General features: G+C 53.1%; 1 protein-coding gene across 1 annotated transcript in view; it reads right to left on the reverse strand.

Annotated features, from left to right (window-relative positions):
• SPSB1 (splA/ryanodine receptor domain and SOCS box containing 1) overlaps positions 1 to 23,597 on the reverse strand; it is a 78,068-nt gene extending 54,471 nt beyond the window's left edge. Inside the window, exon 1 of the mRNA XM_054440550.2 lies at positions 23,382 to 23,597. The gene's annotated coding sequence lies outside the window, so the exon portion shown is untranslated. The remainder of the gene's footprint in view (positions 1 to 23,381) is intronic.
• Between the last annotated feature and the right edge of the window lie 2,228 nt (positions 23,598 to 25,825).

Here is a 25,825-nt window from a genome sequence, read left to right on the forward strand (position 1 = left end):
AGCCCCTGAACCTGCTTCAATCAGCCCCCACCTCCTCACCATCCAGCACCTCAAGGCGTGATGCCTGGCCCAGCAGCAGCCCCCTGGGATCCTGCCCTATGTACCCATCAAAGTCTGCTCTGCTTGCTGAGTACCAGTATCATCTGGTTGAGCCTGTGCGGGGACACACACACAGACACACACACAAGCACACATGCACACACATAAATACATGTGCACACATGCCCCTCCCTTGTCCCCCAGGGGCTGTCTCTCACCTCTGCCCTAGCACGGTCTAGCATGCCAAGGGACACCCCCATCTCCAACTCACCCAAAGCAGGCGACTCACCCACAGGAAGGGTCTCCTTCCCAGGCCAGGTCTCCTGGGGGTGCCGGAGCCCCAGGGTCAGGGAGGCCAGCTGTCTGACCTGGCACCTTCCTCTTCACCCAGGTCCCCGCCCCCTGCCAGCCCAGGGCAAGGCTGAGTCAAGAAGAACACAGGACCACCGTGGTTCCCTCAGCAGGACCCGGAGACCATTTGTGCCGCTACGGCCCCACCACCTCCCTGACCTTGGGCACCTGGTCCCGGCTTGCAAATGACTAAGCAATTTCCACCTCTGAACCCGTCTGCCAAGAGGCCCCGCTGGCTGCAGAACTGCACCAGGATGCCCGGAGCCGCACGCGTGAAACCCGTAACTGGCGAGCCCTCTTCTCGGGAAAGAAAACTCCATGTTTTGTTTTGTTTTGTTTTCCCCTTAAATGAAACAAATCCACCCACATAGTTACTGGAAACTCAAGCATGTGAAACTGAACCGTTTGCAAAGAGAATTAGTCAGCAACCTTGTGAGCAGTGCGGTCCCTCCGTAGGTGGGGCTGCCTGTGCTCCTGAGGCCCCCCACCAACTCCCCACTCAGTGTTCTTTGCTGCATGTGATGCCCTGGTAGAGGGTCGAAACAAGGCTGCATCCCACAGGTGGAGGGCAAGGTCACTGGCATCAGGCCAAGGGTGCCATGCACATCTCACTGTGGGCCTCAGAGTGGGCATCACTCGATGGTTAGAAGCTGCAGCTCAGGAGGCACATTCACATTCAACTCCCACCCCGTCACGTGACTCGAGCCTCTCCAGTTCTCGGTTTCCTCATCTGCAAAACGGGGAGAGCAGAAACCACAAGGTGTGTGTGTTGTATTGTAAAGACTTGCAAGAGACAACGACACAAGATGCTTTGTGCCTGGTACCCAAAAGGCAGCCACAAAGTCCTGGCTGCTGCTGCGATGCCTTCCTGCGGGAGAGCTAAGGTGGGTGGGCAAGACTGGCATGGGGCTGTGTCCCTTGGAGCCAGTACGGGGTCTTTTGTCGCAGTGGAATCTGCTGAGTTGGTTCTCAGCCCTACTGCTTTGTCCGTGATGCGGCATGGGGAGGCAGGCAGAGGGCCAGGCCGGGTGCCAGCAGGTACAGCTCTTGTCCCAGCCCCACTGAGCTTCTCAGCCTCGCCCTCCTCACCTCTACAGAAAGGGGAGATTCATCCCACAAGATGTTGTATTTTAAACCAGTGCAATGCTGTGTCTTTAAAAACAAACAAAAATCCCACTGAATTATTTGCCAACATTTTTAAAAGTCTGGATTCTTGACTTCAAAAGGGATACTACAGTGCCAAGGACTCCACTCCCCCAGGTAAGAGAGGCCACTCCCGTGTGCAGGACATGCCGTTCTCCTTTGCCGCAGTCGTCTCCCTGCCCTGGAGCCTCCCACTGGCTGCCTCCCTCATTTGTGCCTCCTTCCTGACGCCTGGGGGCATGTGAGTTTGTGACCCAGTTTAAAACCCTACTTTTATTTAGGGGCACAACCTCAGCCACTTGCCACTAGAAATGGCCACAGGAAGTGTCCCCTGGGAATAAGGTAATTCAAGTCTGACACTCAATGCTGATTCTTCCCGGAGAAAAACAAGACGATGTAAGAAGACCTATGCCCCAGTCTGGCCGAGGGAAACTCAGGGATGAGGCTGCCACTTTCTGCAATTCTTTGTGTGATTTACTAGATAAAGGGCAGAGGCAAATATCTGGGGTCTTGCTCTCCCTTTCGCTAACCTGCCTCTCTCTCCATTTGCTGATGAACAGCCTCGTTGTGTAGATCTCAGCCCTCTGGGTCCGCAGAAGGTGGGTGGGCAGTCGAGGTCTAGATGCTCACAAGCGGGCAGCCCGGTGCCCGTCTTCCCATCAGGAAGGTACCAGGATAGCTGCTCACAGAACAGGCAGCCCTCCAGCTTTCCAAGCCAGACAGCTGCCTTGTATATTTTGGGGTGGGAGGGAGGAAGGATTCAGTGGGGCATGGCTAGATCTACTCCCGGCCCAGCAGAGATGCTGAAAATGTCAGGTGGGCATTTGGGGGTATTTTCCAGTTGTCTTGTTCACTTTTTTTTTTTTTTTTTTTTGAGATGGAGTCTCAATCTGTTGCCCAGGCTGGAGTGCAGTGGTGTGATCTCAGCTCACTGCAACCTCTGCCTCCTGGGTTCAAGCAATTCTCCTGCCTCAGCTTCCCAGGTAGCTGGGATAACAAGTGCCCGCCACCACACCCAGCTAATTTTTGTATTTTTAGTGGAAAAGGGATTTCACCATGTTGGCCAGGCTGGTCTTAAGCTCCTGACCTCAAGTGATCCGCCCGCCTAGGCCTCCCAAAATGTTGGGATTACAGGCGTGAGCCACAGCGCCTGGCCAGTTGTCTTGTTCACGCCTATAGGGAAAAGCAGGAGATTCGAGATCCCCAGCCATCTTGCCTCTCCAATAACACTCCTCCATTCACTCAGCCTTCACTGAGCACCTGCTAAGGGCCAGCCACTGAAGCACAGCGGGCAGGCTGGACTGGCCAGGCCTTGGCCCCTGCTGCAGCTTCCTGGGAATGTTCAATCTTATCTCCCTGCCTGTGCTCACTCGACCCCTCCCCAGGAGCACCCTCCCATGCCTGGCTCCTTTGCCTGGCTCCTTTGCCTGGCTAAGGCTTCTCTCCACCAGAAATTTCTCCCCCAGCAGCCCGGGCCCACCCCTCCCAGAACTCACATCCCAGAATCCCCCCCACCCCAGAGCAGGAGCCTGTTCCCACTCAGAGACCATGTGGACAGCAGTTCGGAGCAGACTGCCTGGGTCTGTGTCCAGCTTGAGTTCTTGGCTGTGCAGCCCTGGGCAAGTTATTTTATTTTATTTTATTTTATTTTAGAGACAGCGTTTTGCTCTTGTTGCCCAGGCTGGAGCGCAGTGGTGCAATCTTGGCTCACTGCAGCCTCTGCCTCCCGGGTCCAAGCGATTCTCGTGCCTCAGCCTCCCAAGTAGCTGGGATTATAGGTGCCCGCCACCAAGTCTGGCTAATTTTTTTTATTTTTTTTAGTAGAGACAGGGTTTCATCATGTTGGTCAGGCTGGTCTCGAACTCCCGACCTTGGGTGATCCACCCGCCTCAGCCTCCCAAAGTGCTGGGATTACAGGCGTAAGCCAACGCACCTGGCCTTGACTTTTTATAAACTTTGGTTTTCCTATCTGTGAAATGGGTAATCCCCATTCCACAGGGTTCTGTGCAGCAGTCAATAGTTAATGTGTGGAAAGTGCCCAGAACATTGCCAGGCACAGAGCAAGCACTCAGTAAACATCAAGCAAACTGGTCTCGTTCTAAAGCCCGCAGGAAAAGGTGTGTCTACAGGGGACACATGTTCTTGGGCCTGGCTTTGGACAATTGGCATGCACTGCCTCTGGTCACCTCACCTCCACTCCTTCCACACAGTTCCAAATGTCAACCAAGTAGCCTTCCCTAGGCGCCTTCCAAAACTGCGCCACTTGCAATAAGACTGACCAGGTTGAAAAACTCAAATAATAATAATAATAATAAAACCCAAAGAAAACCAAAACCACGCCAATTTAATGAGATGAGTCCATGCACGATCATCCAATCATTGCATGGATGCTCGTCCAACAAAACTCCGTGCTGGCACCTGACTGTGTTACCATCAGCACTCAGGAAACTTGGGAGAATGCGGCCCTCCCCCAGTCCCCACCGCACAGCATGCTGAGGTAGGGAGAAGAAATGAATTCTAGGACGGTGTCCATGGCTGCCTGACCACATGTGTGCACTAATAATCATCAATGTGTACATTTACAATAGGTGGACTGCGTGGCGTGTGCATAATACCTCCACAGGGCTGTTACGAAAGAACCCTGTGTTAGCGCTCACTGCCTACAATATTCAGGAAGGTCAGGGACTCCCTGCTTTGTCTCATAAAAAACCAGACAGACCGGGCACAGTGGCTCGTGCCTGTAATCCCAGAGCTTTGGGAGGCCAAGTTGGGAAGACTGCTTGAGCCCAGGACGGGTTCGAGACCAACCTGAGCAACACAGCACCACAGCCCGGGTGACAGAGCGAGATTGTGCCTTGAAAAAAATTAAAAAATTAAATATTAAAATAAAATAAAAATTAGCCAAGCGTGGTGGCATGTGTCTGTGGTCCCAGCTACTCAGGAGGCTGAGGAGGGAGGATCACTTGAGGAGTTCGAGGTGCAGTGAGCTATGATCACGCCACTGCACTCCAGCCTGGGCAACAGAGACAGGCAGGGCCAACGGTTACACCAATACAAAAACGTCATCTGCATGAGGTCTCCTGTATCTCAATACTTGGCCACTGGCTTAAGGAGAGAAAACCAGTCCCATTTTCCTGCTTTGTCTGAGCATAGCTATTTCATCTGGCAGAGGATGAAACAGGGCTCAGTGCCACCAAGAAAATTCATACCCCCCAGGGATGCGTCAAACCCACCTTTTCAGGGAGAAAATAGAGGTCCCATCCCAAACACACAAAACGTGGTGGATAAAGCCACGTTTCAAGTCTACCACTCGGCAACCCCAGCAGAAACATCCTGGGTGCTGACCCTTATCTATTCCTGCTGTTTCCCAGAAGCAGCGGAGTTAACTCTTCTACAGAATGCTCCCCTGTCCCGCAAAAAAAAGCCTAGAGATAAGAGTGAGACTGCTCTGGCTCAAGGATTGGTTCAAGTCTGATCCTTTTCCAGGACTCTGATGCTATTTCTAAGCCCGATTGGTCTTTCCAGAAAAGAAGATGTCCCGTGCGTGGTGAAGAGACCAGTGAATATTTGTTGGTGCTGGGTGGTGTGGGTATGGGGTTCAGGATACCAGTCTCTCTACTCCGCCCAGTGTTTGAAATTTTCCATTATAAAAATCTCCATAAATGCAGACAGCAAAGCAAAACCTCAGCCACGCCGAGACCCATCAGGGGGAAGAAAGAAACCCCAGTCATGGGTCAGGACTCGGCTCAGACGCGGCCTCCTGGGTCGGCCCTGTCTGGGCATGGCTCTCTCAGCGTAGGCACTGTGACAGCCAGGACAGAGCAGGCATTCAGGGAATACTGGCTGAATGATGAAGGCATTAAAAAAAAAAAAACCCTTTATCCTGCGCTGTCTAGACACCCCTGAGAGTGGCGTGGGGGTGAGGACTTGGCTTTCAGGGAGCCTGGGAGGCTAGAGGTGGGAGAAGAAAGGATCTGTTCACACTGAACAGCTCAAAATTGGCCCGATAGGATGCAACTAGAAGAAGGGGGGAAAATATTTATCTTTTTGAACATTCCATTTTTCCAAAGATGGCGAAGTGTTTTTAGAAGAACCCTGACATGTACATATAATTTATATATTACGGAATTAGAATAAATTAAGCATGCTGTGGCCCCCTTAGGATGACTTCCCCAAGCTTCACAAATGCCAGGGCAACCTTTCTCATTAGCGCTTTCTTCAAATCTCCAAATGAGAAGACCCTCGGACAGGAGAAACACTCGAGAATCTCCCCCAACCCCCATCTGCGGAGGAATGAGGTGACAAGGTCCTGCTGCCCAGGTCTCTTTTTTTTTTTTTTTTTTTAAGACAAGGTCTGACTCCCATTGCCCAGGCTGTAGTGCAGTGGTGCAATCACAACTCACTGCAGCCTCGACCTCCCAAACTCAAGTGATCCTCCTGCCTCAGCCTCCAGAGTAGCTGGGATCACATGCGTGCACCATCACATCCAGCTGATTTTTCTGTATTTTTAGTAGAGACGGGGTTTCACCATGTTGCCCAGGCTGGTCATGAACTCCAGGCCTCAAGCGATCTGCCTGCCTCGGCCTCCCAAAGTGCTGGGATTACAGGCATGAGCTGCTATGCCCAGCCCCTCAGGTCTTCTTGATCTATTCAGGAGCTCATCCCTTAGAAATCCAGGAAGGCGCCCCAAGAACCTCATATCAGACGGCTTGCCCCTCACAGAAATTGCCGTTGTCTGAATCCTGTGAATCTTGAGTTTGCTTGAAGCTTCCTGGGATCAACCCAAGAGGCAAGTCCCACTAGCATGGGCCCTAGACTCTGTGGCCTTCTCACGGCAGGTGCAGGAGCATCATCACAGATGGCCCCTAGACTCTGCGGCCTTCCCACGGCAGGTGCAGAGGCATCATCGCAGATGGCCCCTAGACTCTGTGGCCTTCCCACGGCAGGTGCAGGAGCATCATCACAGATGGCCCCTAGACTCTGCGGCCTTCCCAAGGCAGGTGCAGGAGCATCATCACAGGCCCCTCACCATCCCCCACCTGAGGAGAGCTTCAGGGCAACAGGCAACACTACCCCAGCCAGAAGCCCAGGACCTCGGGCAGACTCACAGCCAAACCCCCAAGAAGACAGATAAGAGCCCCAGGCATAGCCAAACAAAAGGACCAGGAAGTTGAATTGGGTCTCCCAAGGGAGACTGGTCAGGGCCCCCAGTCTATTCTATTCTATTCTATTTCTGTTTCCATTCTATTTCTATTTCCATTCTATTTCTATTTCCATTCTATTTCCATTCTATTCCATTCTATTCTATATTTGAGACAGAGTCACACACTATTGCCCAGGCTGGAGTGCAATGGTGCAGTCTTGGCTCATTGCAACCTCTGCCTCCTGGGTTCAAGCGATTCTTCTGCCTCAGCCTCCCAAGTAGTGGGATTATGGGCATGCACCACCATCCCTGGCTAATTTTTGTATTTTTAGTAGAGACGGGGTTTCACCATGTTGGTCAGGCTGGTCTCGAACTCCTGACCTCGGGTGATCCACCTGTCTCGGCCTCCCAAAGTGCTGGGATTACAGGCGTGAGCCACTGTGCCTGGCCTGATTACCACGTTTTAAATGCAAGGGAGAGCCTGGGCAACATGGCAAGACCCCATCTCTACAAAAACTTTAAAAAATTAGCCAGGTATGGTGACATGTACCTATAATCTCCGCTACTCAGGATGCTGAGGTGGGAAGATTGCTTGAGCCCAGGAGTTTGAGGCTGCAGTGAGCTGTGACTGCACCACTGCACTCCAGCCTGGGTGACAGAGAGAGAATCTGACACACACACACACACACACACACACTCTCTCTCTCTCTCTCTCTCTCTCTCTGCAGGGGAGCACACAGGAATTGAGGGGGGGAGTCTAGCTTATCTGCACATCTCAGGAACAACTTTGGAGGTGAATGGCGTGGAAGTGCAGGGACACCCCATGCCCACCGACGACCCCTGGGCCTGGCATTTGATGCCCTCCCTGCTACACAGCTCTGCGGCCTTCTCCCGGTCCTCCTCATGGCAGCCAATCTCCTGGCCCCCTACCGTGAAACCCCCCAGCCTAGAACAAACCCTCCTGACAGTCTCAGGAGGCCCTCTGTACCCATGCAGGCCTGGTGCCCGCCCAGCCTCTGGCAGGGAGCTCATGTTTCCTGCATACACCTGCTGGGCCACAGGCTCTCAGGGGCCTGGAGGTGCATCACACGCCTCCCAAGCTGTGCTTGGCAATAGCAGGTGCCCAATCAACAGGACTGGCACGTTCCACTGTCACAGTAGAAAAAAACACAGGCTGTGGGGTCAGGTCCACCTTCCAGCATCCAGGGAGTCATGCCACTTCCTGCAACGCAGAAAACCTCTCTAAAAAAAAGTCCTTCTTTCTCATCTGTAAACTGGGAGGTAACATCTAACTCACAGGATTGTTTAAGGGGTTAAAAACCCATCTACAGTGGCAAGCATAGCGCCTGGCTCACGGCACACATTCAATCAATACATGTGAAGACTATTTCAGGCAGAATCACACTCACAGCAGATGGGATCTGAGACACCCTAAACTAAATGCTGGCCCCAGCATGGGAGAGAAAAGGCAGGAACAAGTTGTCGGGAGCTCCAACAAGGAAGGGACCAGCGGTCCCTCAGTTGATGACAGCTTAGGTTTTCTCTCGTGCCTGAGGCAACCCCACCCGTCTCCTTTCTACAAACTGTCCCCCGATCCACAGTCAGGGCACCGCGGCTCCGGGGGCCCTGGGTATGCAGGACCTACTGCTGGAGTGCCCATGACTCTGCCAAGGGTGGGCCCAGGGCAAACGGCCCCCTTGCTAGGTGCCACCAGTCAGGGCAACTGCATCGCTGCCCCAAGGCCACCAGCAAGAAGCTCCTAAGCACACTTCTGTCACTCTCTGTCAAATGACAGGCAGTCCACCCCCTTCGGGCCTGCCATGTCTTGGAAAACACTGGAAGAAACGGAATTAAGAAAGCAACTTGCTAAAGCTGAAGTTCTGGTCCCAGACAGGTTAACAGGATTTGGAAGGGGCACCGAATTGCAATACTGTCAGCAACCAATCCTGGAAACAGCTCCTGCCCCCCAGGAGGAGGAGCACCATGAGTTACAGACCCCCAGCCTCAGGGTCGGTCCCCATGGGGACACCTCTGGCATCAACAGTTGAGGGGGACCATGGCGAGGAGGGAGTGGCGCAGGGTAAGCCTGGGAGGGGCCACGCGCACCCCGAAGACCATATCACAGATTTGCAAATTCACCGTAAGAGCAATGGGAACTGTTGATGGGCTCCAGAAGGGAGCTGACAACAGGTGTCATTTTTAATAGATCAATGGGAAAAGATATAAATAAGTAACAAGATCGCTGGCTGCAAGATGATGGTGGCTGAGTCTCTGGTGATGAGGGATATGGAAAGAAAGACAGGTGTTCGTATTTCCCAGCCAACTTCTTAGACAAGCTGTTTGGATCGGACTCTTCCATCCCACCTTCACGTGGCCTCCACAACTGAGCCAGGACGGGAAATCCAGCTTCCACTTAGGAAATGCTTCAATCTTCCATGCAAAATTTAATTAGCCAGAAGTCAGACACAGAAGGCCTGCAACGTATGGTTCCATTTATATGAACTGTCCAGCACAGGCAAACCCGTCAAATCAGAATACAGATTGGTTCCCAGGGGCTGGGGAGGGAGGATGGGAGGTAACGCCTAATGTGGATGGGGTTTCCTTCCGGGGGAATGAAGATGTTTTGGAACTAGACAGAGGGGATAGTTGCACAACACTGTGAATGTACTAAATGCCACTGAACTGTTCACTTTAAAATGGCTCATTTTACATTATGTGAATTTCACCTCAACTGAAAAAAGACAGCCGGGCGCAGTGGCTCATGCCTGTAATCCCAGCACTTTGGGAGGCCAAAGTGGGCAGATCACCTGAGGTCAGGAGTTTGAGACCGGCCTGGCCAACATGGTGAAATCCTGTCTCTACTAAAAATACAAAAATTAGCCAGGCGTGGTGGCACGTGCCTGTAATCCCAGCTACCCAGGAGGCTAGGGTGGGAGAATCACTGGAACCTGGGAGGCGGAGGCCGCAGTGAGCTGAGACTGTGCCGCTGCACCCTAGCCTGAATGACAGAGCGAGATTCCACCTCAAAAAAAAAAAAAAAAAAAAAAGAAGAAGAAGAAAAGTAAAAGAAAAAAGACAGCCTAATTAGCCAATGTCACAGAGCACATCTGCATATCCAGGACATCTTGGAGCTGACTCTACTTTCTCTCCTTAGCTCAGACACCAATCCCCATGTACCTGGGACCACTTCTGACTCTCATCAGCCCCCTGCAGCCTATTTACCCAGCCACAGTGACATTCACTCTGCTGACCTATCTCTCAGATCGCTCATTTCTTCCTCGCTCCTCCTTTGTGGCAAATGGTGCTGAAGAGTAAGACTGAGAGCCTGGCTGCTGGGGCTCAGCTCCCAGCTCTTCCCCTGGGTGGCTGGGAGGCCCAGAGTCGTCCTAGTTTTTCTCATCTGTAAAATGGGTAGTACCTACCCTACAGGTATCACTGACATTGTAACGACTGAATGACTTCATGCATGCACGGCACCTGGAAGTGTGCTCAGATATGCCACATCGTTGATGGCTGGTGTCACTGACCCCACTATAGACAGACCCCAGTCCATGTACCTCCCACAGCCCCCTCCACTCCATCCATCTTCCACCTCCTCCAGACTGGGCATCACAAAGGAAAACTGGTTATCCCTCCCACCCCAGCTCTGCTGTGCTCCACATGCTCTCCGTGGCGGAAACCACAGAGCAGAAAAGCCGACTGCTGCAGGACGCGACTAGAAAGGCCCAGAGCTCGGCCATCCCTTGGCACACCTGAAAGGATGAAGGCCCAGAGCTCGGCCATCCCTTGGCACACCCGAAAGGATGAAAGCGGTTGATGGCAACAGGCAATCGCCTGAGGTGCCCTCAGTCCCTGCCCTGCAGGGTCAACGGCAAGACTCGCCCTCTAGGAGCCCCCATGTCTCGGTCCCTCCCGCTGCAGGGGCACGGCTGGGACCCAGCCTGCCGGCTGATTCTCAAAAACCACTGCCCTGTCCCCAACACGCCTTTGTTCCCTAAAGCACGAACCTCTCTCCCACGTTACTCGCAGTTGCACAAATGTCCCCAGGTATGTGGGCCCTCCTGCCTCTCTGCGCTCATTTCGGCCACATACGGGCACCCTTCCCACCTTTCCAACGTGGCCACCCCTGCCACCAGTGTCCTCTGATGCCCTGAGCGCTATCATCAGCAGAGACGGGCCTGTCTCACCCACCAGACAGAGAAAGCTTCCTCATTCTTTGTATCCTCAGCCCCAGCAGACTGGCTGCATATAGTAGGTGCTCAGCAAATGTTTGAATGAAAGCATGAATGACAAGTGGTTCACTAACAGCTCCTGAGAACAGAGGCTTGTTCGGAGTTCCTGACCTCCCACGGGGCATGGAAGGAAGTCTGGTCTGAGAACGGAACACCTGGCAGTTTAGTTCCGTGACGGGGAGTCCCCACCCCCAGCACTCACACCCTGGGCCCATATCGAGCTCTCCCAGACCCTGCTAGGATCCACTACGCCACCGGTCTTGCCGTTACTCCTTTATCCAACAGGTGTCCAAGAAGCTACTGTGGACCTAACTACTGGGGACTCAGCAGCGAACAACAGCCATGTGGCCGGGTCCTGCCCTCCTGGAGCCCACAGGTCACTGGGCTGCCCACAACAGCAGCTGTCCCTGGCACGGCTGAGAGTGCATGTGTCTGGGTGACAGGGTGGACCGTGGATGGCAGGGCTACCTGCTGAAGGGGACATCCCTGGGAAGAGCGGAGGAGTGAGGGGATCCAGTTTTGGAAAGTGAAGCGAGAGGGGTACGGGCCAGCCAGTGGGAACGGGCCAGCCAAGGCGGGACCAGGCAGCATGAATAGTGTGAAACGGGGTCAGCAGAATATAGGTGACAGTGGCTGAGGCTATAAGGGAGGAGAGGGACTCTCCTGAGGGGGCAGATGGGCCACAAGGGCGAGAGGGAGAGGTGGGAGAGGCCCCTGTAGGGAAGGCAACGCCAGATGGGTCTGGGCGCAGGAGGCAGGTGCAGCCCAGGGAATGGCCAGAGCTTTCTAAGCCAGGATGGGGCAACGGCACCCAAGCGGCAGAGGGTGAGCGCTGTGGCTCATGCCCATAATCCTAGCACTTTGGGAGGACTGCTTGAGCCCAGGAGTTCGAGACCAGCCTGGGCAACATAGGGAGACCCCGTCTTTGTGAGAAATTTAAAAATTAGCTGGGGGTGGCGGGGTGCACCGATAGTCCCAGCTACTAGGGGGGCTGAGGTGGGAGGATTGCTTGAGTGTTGAGCCCAGTTGCCATCTGGACACGTCAACTTGGACCACTTCCACTTGGGACAGGTTCAAAGCACCTCCGTGGACCTAGTCCACCAGCCCGTAGGTCATCATTCATGATGACCCCCAAACTAGCTGGGAACCTGAGGCACCCGCAATTCTTCACCCTTCTCTACACCCCACATTCAACTAGTTACCGAAGCCTACCCATGCCACCTTGGAGATGCCACCAGCTTCCATCCCATCTGGCAGGTCAGGGATATGAACCGCCATCTCCCTGGCCTTCCAGCTCCAGCCTCCTCTCCACTAGATTCTTAAGGTGACCATAACTGCATTAGCCAGGATTCTCCAGAGATGCAAAACCCATAGGATCGAGAGGGAGAGACAGATGAGAAAGGATGGGTTAGGGGAACTGGCTCACTCGGTTATGGAGGCTGAGTCCCACTACAGGCCATCTGCAAGCTGGAGACCCAGGGGAGCCAGGAGTGTGGCTCAGCCAAGTCTGAAGACCTCAGAACCAGGGAAGCCAATGGGGTCATTCTCAGCCCCAGGCCAAAGACCCCGGGGAACACTGGTATGAGTCCCAGAGTCTAAAGGCCAGAGAACCTGGAGTTGTGACATCCGAGCGCAGGAGAAGAAGGATGTCCCAGCTCCGGGAAAGAGAGCCAGGATTTGCCCTTCTTCCAGCTTTTCCTTCCATCCAGGCCACCAGCTGATTGGATGGTGGCTGCCCCCATGGAGGGCAGATCCTCCCCGCCCGGTCGAGTGACTCCAATGCCAAAAACACCCTCACAGACACACCTGGGGCAGCCCGATCATTCTACGCAAATGCCAAACCACTGGGTTTCCCTGTCAGCAGAAAAGGGATGGGCTCAGTGTGTACTGAAGCATTGCGAATAATCAACGCTTTACCATCTATCCGGGTATTCCTTAATCTAGTCAAGTTGACATCTGAAATCAATCATCACAGGTTCGCCCCTTATCACCTGGCACCCACAGGCACCCACTGGCATCTCCTTAAACCGTACTTAATCTCCAAGGACAGTATCAAGGTCATAGTTCCACCTATCATGACACTACCATACTGCATATCAAAGACACGTTAATCCCTTCTCCAGAGAGGAGGTACAGTCCTTGAGTGCTATTCACTCCTCTCTCCTCTGATACTCAATAACTTAAATACTATGATGTAAAATTAATACTTAAATACTGCTATAGACTCAACGCATGTTCTAAGAATAAGGAGTAAGAGAGGAAAGAAAACAGATATTTGCCTAATATACATGTAAATGCATACAACTGTATTCTGAACAAAATAGGGAGGAAATACTCCCAGCAATTCTGGCCCTTGTTTCTGTAACTGGTCACGTGGTTGGAGCTGGTATTTATTATAACTACCTCCCTCTGTCCTGTTCTGTGTTCCTTTCGTCTGCAACAAGCACCTCAGTTGGCTGTGGTTCTTTAAGTGGCAGAGTGACCCAAACATTCATTCCTGAAGGGTCTGAGTCATTCACAGTCCTGCCTGGATTGTATCCTTGTAATTTCCCATTGACTTAATCACAGGGCATGGTAATACTAAGAGATGCCCTAAGGAGTATCCTGTACTCCAGACACACTCTTCCTTGCCTCATTGTGGAGCAGTCCAGATCAATTTCCCCTTGGTAGTCCAGATCAGTCTCCACAGCCAACACCATCACTCCCTTCTCAGCCTGCTGACCCAGAGGCACAGGGAGCCCAAAGTGGCCAGGTGGCAGCCTTACCCCCCGTTCAGTGGAATCACTGTTGTGTCTCCTGGTAGGAGCATTCCTCCCTCTGGAACCAAGACCTCCGGGCCAGCAGAGCATAAAGTCACAGGAACAGGAAGCAACAATTTTGCTAGTGGGTCCCTAGGGGATATGATGTGCGGTGCCACTCCCATTTCCTCCCCTTGATTCCTGGACCCGTGAATCCTGGCTACAGGAGAAACCAGAACCATATATTGGATGCTGATACAGAGTACATAGAGCCTTTTGAAGACCCCTGCCCCAGCCCTACAAAGTATTGTCACCTAGCTGGCGTTGTAATTGCAACTTCAAAAGACTCTACTGCCCTTCTTTCAAGTCAGCTGCTTCAGGATGGTGAGGAACGTGGTCATTCCCAGTCCCAGGTCAAAGACCCTGGGGACCACTCGTACGAGTCCCAGAGTCTAAAGGCCAGAGAACCTGGAGTTCTGACATCCAAGCGCAGGAGAAGAGCGTCCCAGCTCCGGGACAGAGAGCCAGGATTCGCCCTTCGTCCAGCTTTTTGTTTCATCCAAGCCCCCGGCTGACTGGATGGTGCCTGCCCACATGGAGGGCAGATCCTCCCCACCCAGTTGAGTGACTCAATTGCCAGTGTCCTCCAAAAACACCCTCACAGACACATCTGGGGCAGCCCGATCATTCTACACAATGTCAAACCACTGGGCTTCCCTGTCAGCAGAAAAGGGACAGGCTCAGTGTGTACTGAAGCATAGAGAATAATCAATGCTTTACCATCTATCTGGGTATTCCTTAATCTAGTCAAGTTGACATCCAAAATCAATCATCACAAGTCCACCCCTTATCAACTGGCACCCATAGACACCCACTGGCATCTTCTTAAACCATACTTAATTTCCAAATAAAGGCAATAACAAGACCGTGGTTCCACTTAGCATGATAGGTGAAACCAGTGGGCTCGTGCTCACCAGCCAATTCTGTGCACAGGAGCCCACTGCCACACTTCTTTGGTTGTGAAGTGAGTTCCTTGGAAGCAGTGCTACATGGACAGCATGACAGTGGGTAAGGTGTTCTGTGAATCAACGGATGGTGACTTTGGCAGAAGCACTGCGTGCAGGGAAGACGAATCTGTATCCAGAATAAGTGCCTGTTCCAGTAAGGACAAAATGCTGCCCCTTCCAAAACAGAAGTGGTCCAATGTGCCTTCCAGCAGGTGCAGTGATCATCCTGGGGAATGGGGCCATATTGGAGCTCAGTGTTAGTCTCCGCTTCTGGCAGACTAACACCCAGTGGTAGCCATAGCCAGGTCGGCTTTGGTGAGTGGCAGTCCATGTTGCTGAGCCCACGCATCACCTCCATCTCTGCCACCATGACCACTTTGTTCCTGAGCCCATCAGGTGATGACAGGGGTGGCCAGGGAAAGAGGCTGACTAGAATCCACCTAGGTCATCCTACCCACATACCTCATGTCTTGTGCGCACTCAGGAGGTCTAGCCACATACATCTTCCCCCAATTTCTTTTTTGTTTGGTTGGGTTTTTTGATACAGGGTCTCATTCTGTTGCCCAGGCTGGAGCAATCACAGCTCACTGCAGCCTCAACCTCCTAGGCTCAAGTGATCCTCCCACCTCAGCCTCCCAAGCAGCTGGGACTGCAGGCATGAGCTACCACGCCCAGCTAATTTTTTATTTTTGTAGAGATGGCGGGGGCAGGGAGTCTCACTATGTTGCCCAGGCTGGTCTCGAACTCCTTGGGCTCAAGCAATCCTCCCACCTTGGCCTCCCAAAGTGCTGGGATTACAGGTGTGAGCCACCATGCCAGGCCCCCAGATTTCTTTGTCACCAATCTTCCGATCATATTCTTTCTGAGTCCCCAAGTCCCTGACCATCCAGCCAAATCATCAGGCCCATGAATCAGTGTATAATCACTCATCTGGCCATCTCTCCTTCGAAGCAAGTGCACAACCAGGTGCACTGCCCGAAGCTCTGCCCGGGAGGATTTCCCTTCACCCCTGTCCTTCAGAGATGTCCCAGCAAGGGGCTATAGTGCTGCAGCTGTCCACTTTCGGGTTGTGCCTGCATATAGTGCAGAGCCATCTGTAGCCATCTGCAAACCAGGCTGAGTCTTCTCTTCCACTGTCAACCGATCATAGGGAACTCCCCAGGAGACCATAGGTACAGGCTGGAGAGAGAAGGCAGTGGGCAAAGTAAGAACCATGGGCCTTTGGACCACTTCCTCATGTCACTTACTTGTGCCTTCAGGACCTGCTCAGGCCTGATCCCATATATACCACCTCCTCTCAATGGGAGCGTTCTGCCATACATGCCCAATGTATGGTTTGGTGGGTCAGATCATAGATAACACCCATTTCATGACGGGCAGCTCAGGTCACATGGCAACTTCGTGGCTGATGGTCAAACGTTAGGTTTCTACTAGGGCCCAGTATTAGGCCAAGAGCTGTCTCTCAAAAGGAATGAAGTTATTTGTGGATGATGGCAGGGCCTTGCTCCAAAATCCCAAGGCCTGTACTGCGATTCATCTACAGGGGCCTGCCAAAGGCTTTGAGCAGCCTCCCTGTCTGCCGCTGACCTCAACCACCACTGGATCTGCTAGTGGCCCAAGTGGCAAAGCAGGTTGCACAGCAGCCTGGACCTGTTGCAGTCTTCTGTTACGGGCCCCACTCAAAACTAGAAGCGTTAGGGTGACTTAGCAAATGGGCTGGAGTAACACACCCAAATGAGGAATGTGTTGCCTCCAAAATCCACATCTAGGCATCGTGCCTCTTTCTTGGTTGCAGGAGGAAAGCTGTAACAACTTATTCTTCACCTTAGAGGGGGATACCTTCGCAGGCCTGACACTACTGGACCCCGAGAAATTTCACTAAGGGAGAATTTCAGTAGAATTTATTTCCCATCGCTTGACATGTAAATGTCCTACCAATAAGGCCAGAGTGGTTGTGACTTCTTGCTCACTAGGTTCAATCATGCATAACGACATCAATGTAATGGACCAGCATGATATCTTTTTTTTTTTGAGACAGGGTCTCGCTCTGTTGCCCAGGTTGGAGTAAAGTAGCACAATCACTGCTCACTGCAAGTCTTGACCTCCTAGGCTCAAGCGATCCTCCCATCTCAGCCACCCAAGCAGCTGGGACCACAGGCATGCACCACCATGTCTGGTTAATTTTTTAAAAAGGTTTTCGTAGAGATGATGATAGTGAAACCCCATCTCTACCAAAAAAAAAAAAATATATTGGCTGGGCGTGGTGGTGCGCACTTGTAGCCCAGCTACTCAGGAGGCTGAAGCACGAGAATCACTTAAGTTCAGGAGGCAGAGGATGCAGTGAACCAAGATCAGTGAGACTCTGCCTTAAAAAAAAAATTAAAAAAATTAAAAAATTGTAGAGATGATGTCTCACTATGTTGCCCAGGCTGGTCTCAAACTCCTGAGCTCAAGCGATCCTCCTGCCTCGGCCTCCTGAAGTGCTAGGATGACAGGAGTGAGCCACTGTGCCCAGCCCCAGCATGATATCTGTGGAAGGGAAAGGTGATCAAGATGACTGTGAACTAAACCGTGACATAGGGCTGGAGAGCTGATATACCCATCAGCCAAGACCGCCAAGGGGCATTGCTGGCCTTACCAGCTAGAAGCAAACTGCTTCTGCTGGGCCTTATGGACAGGCATAAAGAGAAAGGCATTCGTCAGATCAACAGCTGCATGCAGTAGCAGGGACCAGAGATGTGTGAATTTTGGAGTCACCACTTGGTTAAGTTTACAATAATCCACTATCAGTTTCCAAAGTCCATCTGTCTTCTGCACAGGCCAAATCGGAGAGTTGAATGGGGATGTGGTGGGGGTGACCACCCCTGCCTCCTCCAAGTCCCTGATGGTGGTGCTAATCTCTGCAGCCCCACCCCAGGGATGCAATGTTGCTTTTGATGTACTATTTTCCTAGGCAGAGGCAATGCTAATAGTTTCCACTTGGCCTTTCCCACCATAACAGCCCTCACCGAACAAGGTAGGGAACCAGTGTGGGGATTCTGCTAGGTGCTAAGTATGTCAATTTCGAACCTGGAACCAGGAAATAACCCCAGGATGGGTTCAGGGATCCACGGGAGCCACCAGGAGTCAAACCTAAGCTAAAACTCCGTTGATCACCTGACCTCCATGAGCCCCTTCTCTGACTAGTGGGCCACAGTGAGTGATATTTTTGGTTTCCTGGAATCAGTATCAGTTCAGTATCCAGTTATCCCTGAACAGTCTAACTGTTTCCCCTTCCTCAATGCATATTCACCCTGGAAAAAGGCCATAGGTCCCTTTGGGGAAGGCTAGGAGAAAAATTAATAGCATAAACTTTCTCTAGTGTACCGAGGTCCTTCTTCAAAGGGACCCAGCCTCCAATTCATTCATTCATTCATTCACTCATTCATTCATTCATTTATTCATTCACTCATTCATTCATTCATTCATGGGGGCTTAGTTGTATAAACTGGCTTAAGTCTGGGAAGTTGATTGAGGGCTGTGATTTTCTGTTTTAATTATTTTTCTGTTTTAATTATTCAAGTTAGACTTTTTTTCATTTGACCTGTAAGTTTCTGCTTATACAGAAAACTTAAAAGAATCAAGTAACTTATAAGATCAAGTAAGAATTTCACAGGTTTCCTGTCTATTTCACTTCTAGGAACACCACGACTAACTATCCAATGCCATAGATCCACACAAGTCAGACTATTCTGACGGCAGCTTTGCCTCTGCTGTCCATTAGGTAACCACACTCACCTTGCCTTGGATGGCTGAGTACTGCCACTTGGCCCCTGCACTCCAAATGCAATTACTCCCATTGCATTTAAGTTTTCCATCTGAGTGACTGCGGCTCCCACTGTAAGGGCTGGATCACGGAGCTCTTCAGGGATGCTGGGGCCCCCTCACAAATCTATTTCTCAACGTACTGGTGAAAGACCTTTCTTCTGAATCTTCCCAGTGTGGGTGAGTAGCTTTTAAGAGACAAATCCACTCCAGCATTCCAATGTCCCTAAGCCTTTGAATCCCTAACTCTACATGAAACCTAAGCCTATGAATCCCTAACTCTATATTAAACCAAAGGAGACCCAGAAACTACAACTCACTCACAGTGGGTCATCCTTTGATCCATGTTCCAGTCAACCAACCAAAGAGATCTCTTCTTAACCCCGTGAACTACAACATTAAGTGCAGAATCTCTGCTTAGTGGGTCCATATCCATAAATTTGGCCGGATCTAACTTCATGTTCGTTCCACATCCTAATATCCACTCCCACACATGCTCCCTTGGTGTCTGCTTGTATAAATTAGAAAACTCAAGTGGTTCTCTTGGCGTGGAGTGCAGCTCCTCACTCTGACCTTGGAAAGGGTGTGACCAGATCGGCCACACTCAGACTGTCTGGCAAGGTGTGTTCACAACTGGGGCACCTGTCAAGCCCTTGTCACGGGTAGGTTTTTCCAACCCTGGAATCCTATATTCCTACTCAGCAGTCATTTCTCAAGTGTGGAGTTTGCATCCTAATACTTTCTTCATCTTGTGCTCAAATCACCCAATGCCTCCCTAGTTTTCCAAGAGACGCCCAAGGGTGGCAGAGGCTCTTGGATTCCTCCACCCATCGCCTACGCAGTAAATTCAAGAGGGTCAGGCCAAGCTTCAGGTCAGATCCAGAGCTTGTTGACAAGCCATTCTCATGGTCACATCTCCTGACACCCAGCCCTGCCACAAATCCCATGCCTGCATTGCACAAGGTCTGGACCTCAATGGCAGGCAAGGCTGGGCTGTGCCTTGGCGGATTCTCTTCCCCATCTCCAAGAAAGGCCCCAAAAGCCTAAGCCTGTTGTTGATGTGGTCTGTCTCATGACCACTGGACTCATTTATTTTTAATGTTGGGCAATGAACAGAACTTTTAAAACACAAAGCAAACAGGCAGCTTCCCAAAGGTTTCAGGGGGTTGGCAGCAGGACAGATCCCCCAATGTGCTGTTGGATTTTGCCATCCTCCCTTTGTCCAAGCAAGGAAGGAGCCTCAAGCCCAAGTCAGAAAGGATGTACATCTCCCGACTCTTGCCCCGCATAGAGTAACAGTCAACCTCTTTGAGACGTGATGCTTCCTTTAAATGCTTCTTAGGAAGAAGCTACAGATGACCTGACATCTTGTATTTGCTTCAAAATAATCCAACATGTGTGTGTATGTGTGCAGATATGTGTGTGCATATGTATGTGTGCATGCATACGTTTGTATATGTGTGTACACGTCTTCTGTGAGCATAAGTATGTATGTGCATATGTGAGTATCTGTATGTGTGCGCGTGCGAGGTGAGGAAAGCTGACGGCTCATTATACTCTGCTTCTAACTTTGGTATGTTTGACGTTTTCCATAATAACAAAAAATTTCATTAAAAAAATGAGCCCATGCTTCTTGAAGAAAAGGCTAGGGTGGTGGAGGTGACAAACTTACTGGTGAAGGGCTTGGGTGCCAAATCTGGATTCGAGTTTTGGCTCCACCATTCCCTTGCCGTGAGACCTTAGCCAAGTTACCTGCAATCCTCAGGAGAAGGGACATGGAGGCAAAACCCACTTCCCAGGGTCCTCAGGAAGCCCATGAGTCAATGCGTCAAGGACTCAGATCAGAGCCGGTATGCGCATGCACCGTGAAACCATGAAACCCGCTATTATTATGCTTAGGATTCAAACAAAGTCACGCCCATTAAGCACTCTGTAGCACAGAGCCTGGCACCTGGCTGCCAGTGGAACTTTAGACTGGGGGGAGATGTTATCAGATAACTGGGGGAGGGGAGAGCACTCAAAGTCCAAAATCAAAGTCCCTTAGAGTCTGGATTTCATTGATCTAGTGTTGAGGGTTGGGGAGAGGATAACACACCCCTGGGCAGACTGAGGCACACCTGTACCTGACCTTGTGCTTTCCTGCGATAAAATTTTTCAGAACAAAAAGATACACTGAAGCATGCACACCAGCCACAACCTATTTCTTGAGAAGAATTGATACAAAATGCCCAGACGAACTCATGAATACCATAAGAATCAGAGGTTTCGCTAAATTTGACAATGCGTCTGCAGGCAAGTTTCCATCCACCCAGGAGGAGGGGCGGGTGCAGGAAGGGAGCATGGCACATACCATGGGGGTTGGAGGGCAGCGCTGGCTTCCACGAGCTCGGCCCCCACCCCATTCCCCAGCTCTGGTGAAGAAATCAAACATCTGTGATGATTCCAAGGGGGTGAGTTTTTTGCAGCAGCCCAGAGGAACCCACTGAAGGGCGGATCCAGCCTTACTAGAGCAGCCCAAGAAACGGCCTCACCCAGCTCCAAAGTGACATCACCAGGGCCCCAAGCAGGACCACTCCTTCCTAAGAGCCCTGAAACCCACTGATTCTTCCCAGGGCCTGGCCTCTCTGAAGCCGGCATGGCACCGGCCCTGCTCTGTGCTCGGGGCTGTCTGAGCCACCGGGGCCAATGTGCTACTGCTTTTGTTTTCTCTGCTGCTAGGGTGGTAGCCAGACTGGAAAAGGAAGACTTGTAAAGTGATTGCCTTAGTCCACTCCACACCTCCCCAACCGCAAACACACACACACACACACACACACACACACACTCACACACACACACTCCATCTACTGGGTAAAGTGCTCCCTGCAGAAGAAAAGCAGCTGTAAGAGAGCAGGAGTGCTTTAAATGATCTAATCCCGCCCATCACTTCACAGCTGGGGAGACATGAAGTGCCTGGCCCATGACCTCAGTGCTGGGGACAGTAACCAACAGCAACAGTTTCAGGACTGGGGAGTCTTGGTCCACAGCCCTGGCTGTGCAGTCTGGGTAAGTGAACCACCCTCTCTGGGCCTCTCTAGGACAGGCTGGCCTAGACAGTAAGACAGGGCTTCCCTGACTCCAAAATTCCTCACTGGGGAGAGACCACCTGTGCCGCTCATGCTCAGCCCAGGGCTTTCCACCACTGGGAGGGGGTCTGAGGAGGGGGACAGGGCAGAAGGGAGAGGCCCCCATCCCCTTCCTTGCTTGCTGTTCTCCTCACACCCCACAGTGAGAAATGAAGTTGTGGGCCCAGCCCCCCCAACGAGAAAATTCTTCCAAGGACACCAAACCTTAGTCACCAGGGATGGCGCTTTTACCATGAACACCTGTTAAAACTCAACTCATGACCAGTTTCTGATGCTACAGACTGGAGTGTTTAATTAAATATTACTCACTCAGGAAGCAGCCCCTGCCAACTCACCCCCAAACCGTGTAGTTCATTTTCAGAGAAATGGAGAGAGGAAGAGCCTGCGCTCTCCTCGGGGGCACCAGCAGGGCTTGCCTAGTGGGGTGTCTGCGGCCCAGCACGCCTGGCTATCCAGACCAAGCAAAGAAATCACCATGAGGAGCAGTACCTAGGAACCAGAGGGCCCCCTGGATGGTCCCCACACACACTCACAGAGAAACACACACACAAAGACACACAGACACACACTTGGAGACACACACTCAGACACTCAAACATACACAGACACACTCAGAGACACAGACACAGAGACACTCAGACACACATGTGGACACACAAAGACACAAAGACACAGCGACACACACACAAAGACACAGAGACACACATTTGCAGAGACAGACACTCAGAGACACAAACGTGCAGACATACACCCAAAGACATATACACACTCACACACAGACACACACTCACAAAGACACACACAGACATACACAGAGAGGCACACACAAATACACAAAGACTCACTCAGAGACATACACACACAGTCACTTAGAGTCTCAGACAGGCACACATTGACAGACACACAGACTCACTCACACACACACTCAGAGACACATACACAGATGCACTTAGACACACACACAGTCATACGCAGGTACATATTCACAAGGACACGCACAAACACACACGCAGATGCACTCTCAGAGACACCGGCTCTTCCTGCAGACCCGCACCCTCCCCTCGGGGCCGTCCCGTCCCGCCCTCACCGGAACCTGGACGCCACCGAGCCCAGTACACGCCCGGGGACGGTGACCCATCCGCGGTTCCTCCCGCGGGCCCAGGGCGCCCTTGTTTTTCTGATTTAATCGATTTCCTGACAACCCTCCGGCTCTCCCTCCGCTGCTGGGAGAAGCCGCGGCGGCTCCGGGGCGGCGGGGAGGGCGGCGCTCGGGTGTCCCCGGCAGGCTCCCTGGGGGAGGCGCTGCGGGAGGGTGGGGGCGCCCCGACGGGGGACCGGGCCGCGCCGCCAATCCCGACTCGGACTGGCGGGAAAAGCGAAACTAACTCAGCCGAGCGGGGTCCCGCTTTCCCCGGGCTAACGGGGGGACGGGTCGGCGGCCCCGAAGCGCCCCAGCCCCTCCTCGGGACAGCAACTCGTTGCGACGGTCCCCGCGCCCCGAGACCCCCGCCGCGCCTCGCCCCGGGACCCCCTGCCCTGCAGCGGCGGCAGCGCGGGGCGGGCCTGGGCCCCTCTCCCTGGAGCCGCGGCGAGGGAGGCGCCCCCGGAGCCACCGCGGGAGGGGCCGCGCCCCGAGTCCCCATCCCGTACTCCACCCGCTCCCCCGTGCCCGGCCCCGCGCCACCCACTCGGTCCCCCAGCGGCGCGATCCCCGCGTCCGCCCCCGCCCGGCCCCCCGCGCCTTCCCCTCCCGGGCCGGACGCCCACCCCTCGGGTCCCAGGTGCCCCGCGCCACCTACCGCGCCCGGGGTGCCGCCGCCGCCCCTGCTCTCCAAGGCCGAGGAGGCTCGGGCGCCCGGGCCGCGCCCGCCGCAGGGAGCGAAGTCGCCTCCTCCCCGCGGCCCCGGCGCCGGCGCCTGGAGCCTGGTTCCTGCTGAGTGCGCGCAGGCTGCCCGAGCGCGACTTCTGTGCGGAGGAGAAAAAGCAACCGACGGCTTTAAAGTCAAAAAAAGAGAAAAGCGCCGGTGGGCGGGGCCGTCCCTGCCCCGCCCCGCCCCGCCCCGCCCCCGGCCTCGGGCGCACGGACCACTCAGCACAGGGAAGGCCGGGGGCGCAGGGCGCGGGGCGCTGGGCGCGTCAGCCCGGCGCTGGTTCGGCCGCCCCCTCCGCCCCTTTAGTCCGCAGCCCTTTCCCGAGCCACCGCCCTGGTGTTGCCGGCCCGAAGCTCCGGTCCCTCCGGAGGCGTCTTTGGGAAACGCGTGGCGCAGGGCCTGGGTTGCAGCCGTGGGAGGCTGGAGTGGGGGCGGGGGTCTTACGAGAAGGAGAAATCTTCGCGGAGAGTGGGGTTGTCCCAGGAACCCCGAGCAAGGCCTCGCCGGCCTCCTCTGAAGTGCCCAGCGGGGACGAGTGGGCGGCCGCCGGGGGTCCAGGGAGCCTCCTGCAGCGCTGTTTCGGCCGCTCACGTTTCGGTGCCCACCGGGACGGGGGCCTCGGACCTCGAGACCTTGAGGGCGCGGGCACCTGGCATCCGCAGGGCCGCTCCCTGAACAGGTCCCAGCCTCTGGGGACTTGTCCTGTGGCTCTAGCTCGTTCAAGGAATTTTCCTCCCCCTTCCCCGAACAGAGCAGTCACTTGGGACTGGGAAGATTTTAAAGACATTGCTGTTTTGAGAGCAAAATCTCCTGGCATTCCCCACCCCTCGCTGTGTAGTGTCCATTGAAAACGGTGAGGAGTTAACCTTTCTGTGGGGAGCCGAAACAAATAGCTGGGCTTCCGTAGTTACTGTGTCTTTACCATAACCCGGTACAGTGAGGGTGGGACTAATGACACACTGCTGTAAAGGCGAGGAAACAGTGCCTGGCCCGAGGCCAGCTGTCCAGAACTTGGAAACCAACTAAACTGTGAGATTACAAAGTTTGATGTCTCCCATCTTAGGTGCTGAAAATCAGTTTAGTTTAGCTTTGTTTGAACTCAGAGACTCAACCAACTGCCCTGGGCTGGGCGGGCCTGAGTGGGCATTCTAACTTTCCAGGTGCCAGCGGTTTAGGAATGTTGAACCCAGACTAGTCAGGTGGACAGCCATGGCCAGCAGCTTAGGGGTGCTTCCCATTTAAAAGATCACTTGAGGCTGGAGGTGGTGGCTCTCACGCCCTTAATCCCCACACTTTGGGTGGCTGAGGCAGGCAGATCACTTAAGCCTAGGAGTTCAAGACCAGTCCGGGCAACAGAGCAAGACACAGACTCTGCAAAAAAATTAAATAATAATAATAATAATTGGCCGGGCATGATGGCTCACACCTGTAATCCCAGCGCTTTGGGAGGCCGAGGCAGGTGGATCACCTGAGGTCAGAAGTTCAGGACCAGGCTGGGCACGGTGACTCATGCCTGTAATCCCAGCACTTGGGGAGTTCGAGGCGGGCGGATCACGAGGTCAAGAGATGGAGACCATCCTGGCTAACACGATGAAACCCCGTCTCTACTACAAATATAAAAATTTAGCCAGGCGTAGTGGCGGGCGCCTGTAAGTCCCAGCTACTTGGGAGGCTGAGGCAGGAGAATGGCGTGAACCCGGGAGGCGGAGATTGCAGTGAGCCGAGATTGCGCCACTGCACTCCAGCCTGGGCCACAGAGCGAGACTCTGTTCACCAAAAAAAAAAAAAAAAAAAAAAAAAAAAAAAAAAAGTTCAGGACCAGCCTGGCCAACATGGCAACACTCCATCTCTACTGAAAATGCAAAAATTAGCTGAGTGTGGTGGTACATGCCTATGATCCCAGCTACTTGGGAGGCTGAGGCAGGAGAATCTCTTGAACCCAGGAGGCGGAGGTTGCAGTGAGCCGACATCGCACCACTGCACTCCAGCCTGGGCGACAGAGCCAGACTCCATCTCAAAAAAAAAAAAAATGTAATAATAATTTTAAAAGAGCATATGACCCCCTCCAGCCACTCTGCAGTTTGAAAACTGTTGTTTACTTGGGAGACTGGTGAGAGCCTCTGGGACAGGCCCATGGGGTGCAACCCACGTCAGTCATTGCTGAAAATCACAGCTGCCTCTGATGGGTTCATTCCTCCTTGGGAGAGTAGCCCTGTTTGGTGGGTTATTCACTGTGTGTGTGGCACCTACCAGACACTGTCATCTCATGGGGCTGGTGCTATGGCCATGTGGCCTGGGGCCATGGTGTTGTCAGCTTTCCTAAGAGGAGCTCCTCCAAGCCTCACCTCTTACCATCCGGGAAGCTTCCAGGG

Source organism: Pongo pygmaeus, chromosome 1 (genome assembly GCF_028885625.2).
Source record: "Pongo pygmaeus isolate AG05252 chromosome 1, NHGRI_mPonPyg2-v2.0_pri, whole genome shotgun sequence".
NCBI classification, from domain to species: Eukaryota; Metazoa; Chordata; class Mammalia; order Primates; family Hominidae; genus Pongo; species Pongo pygmaeus.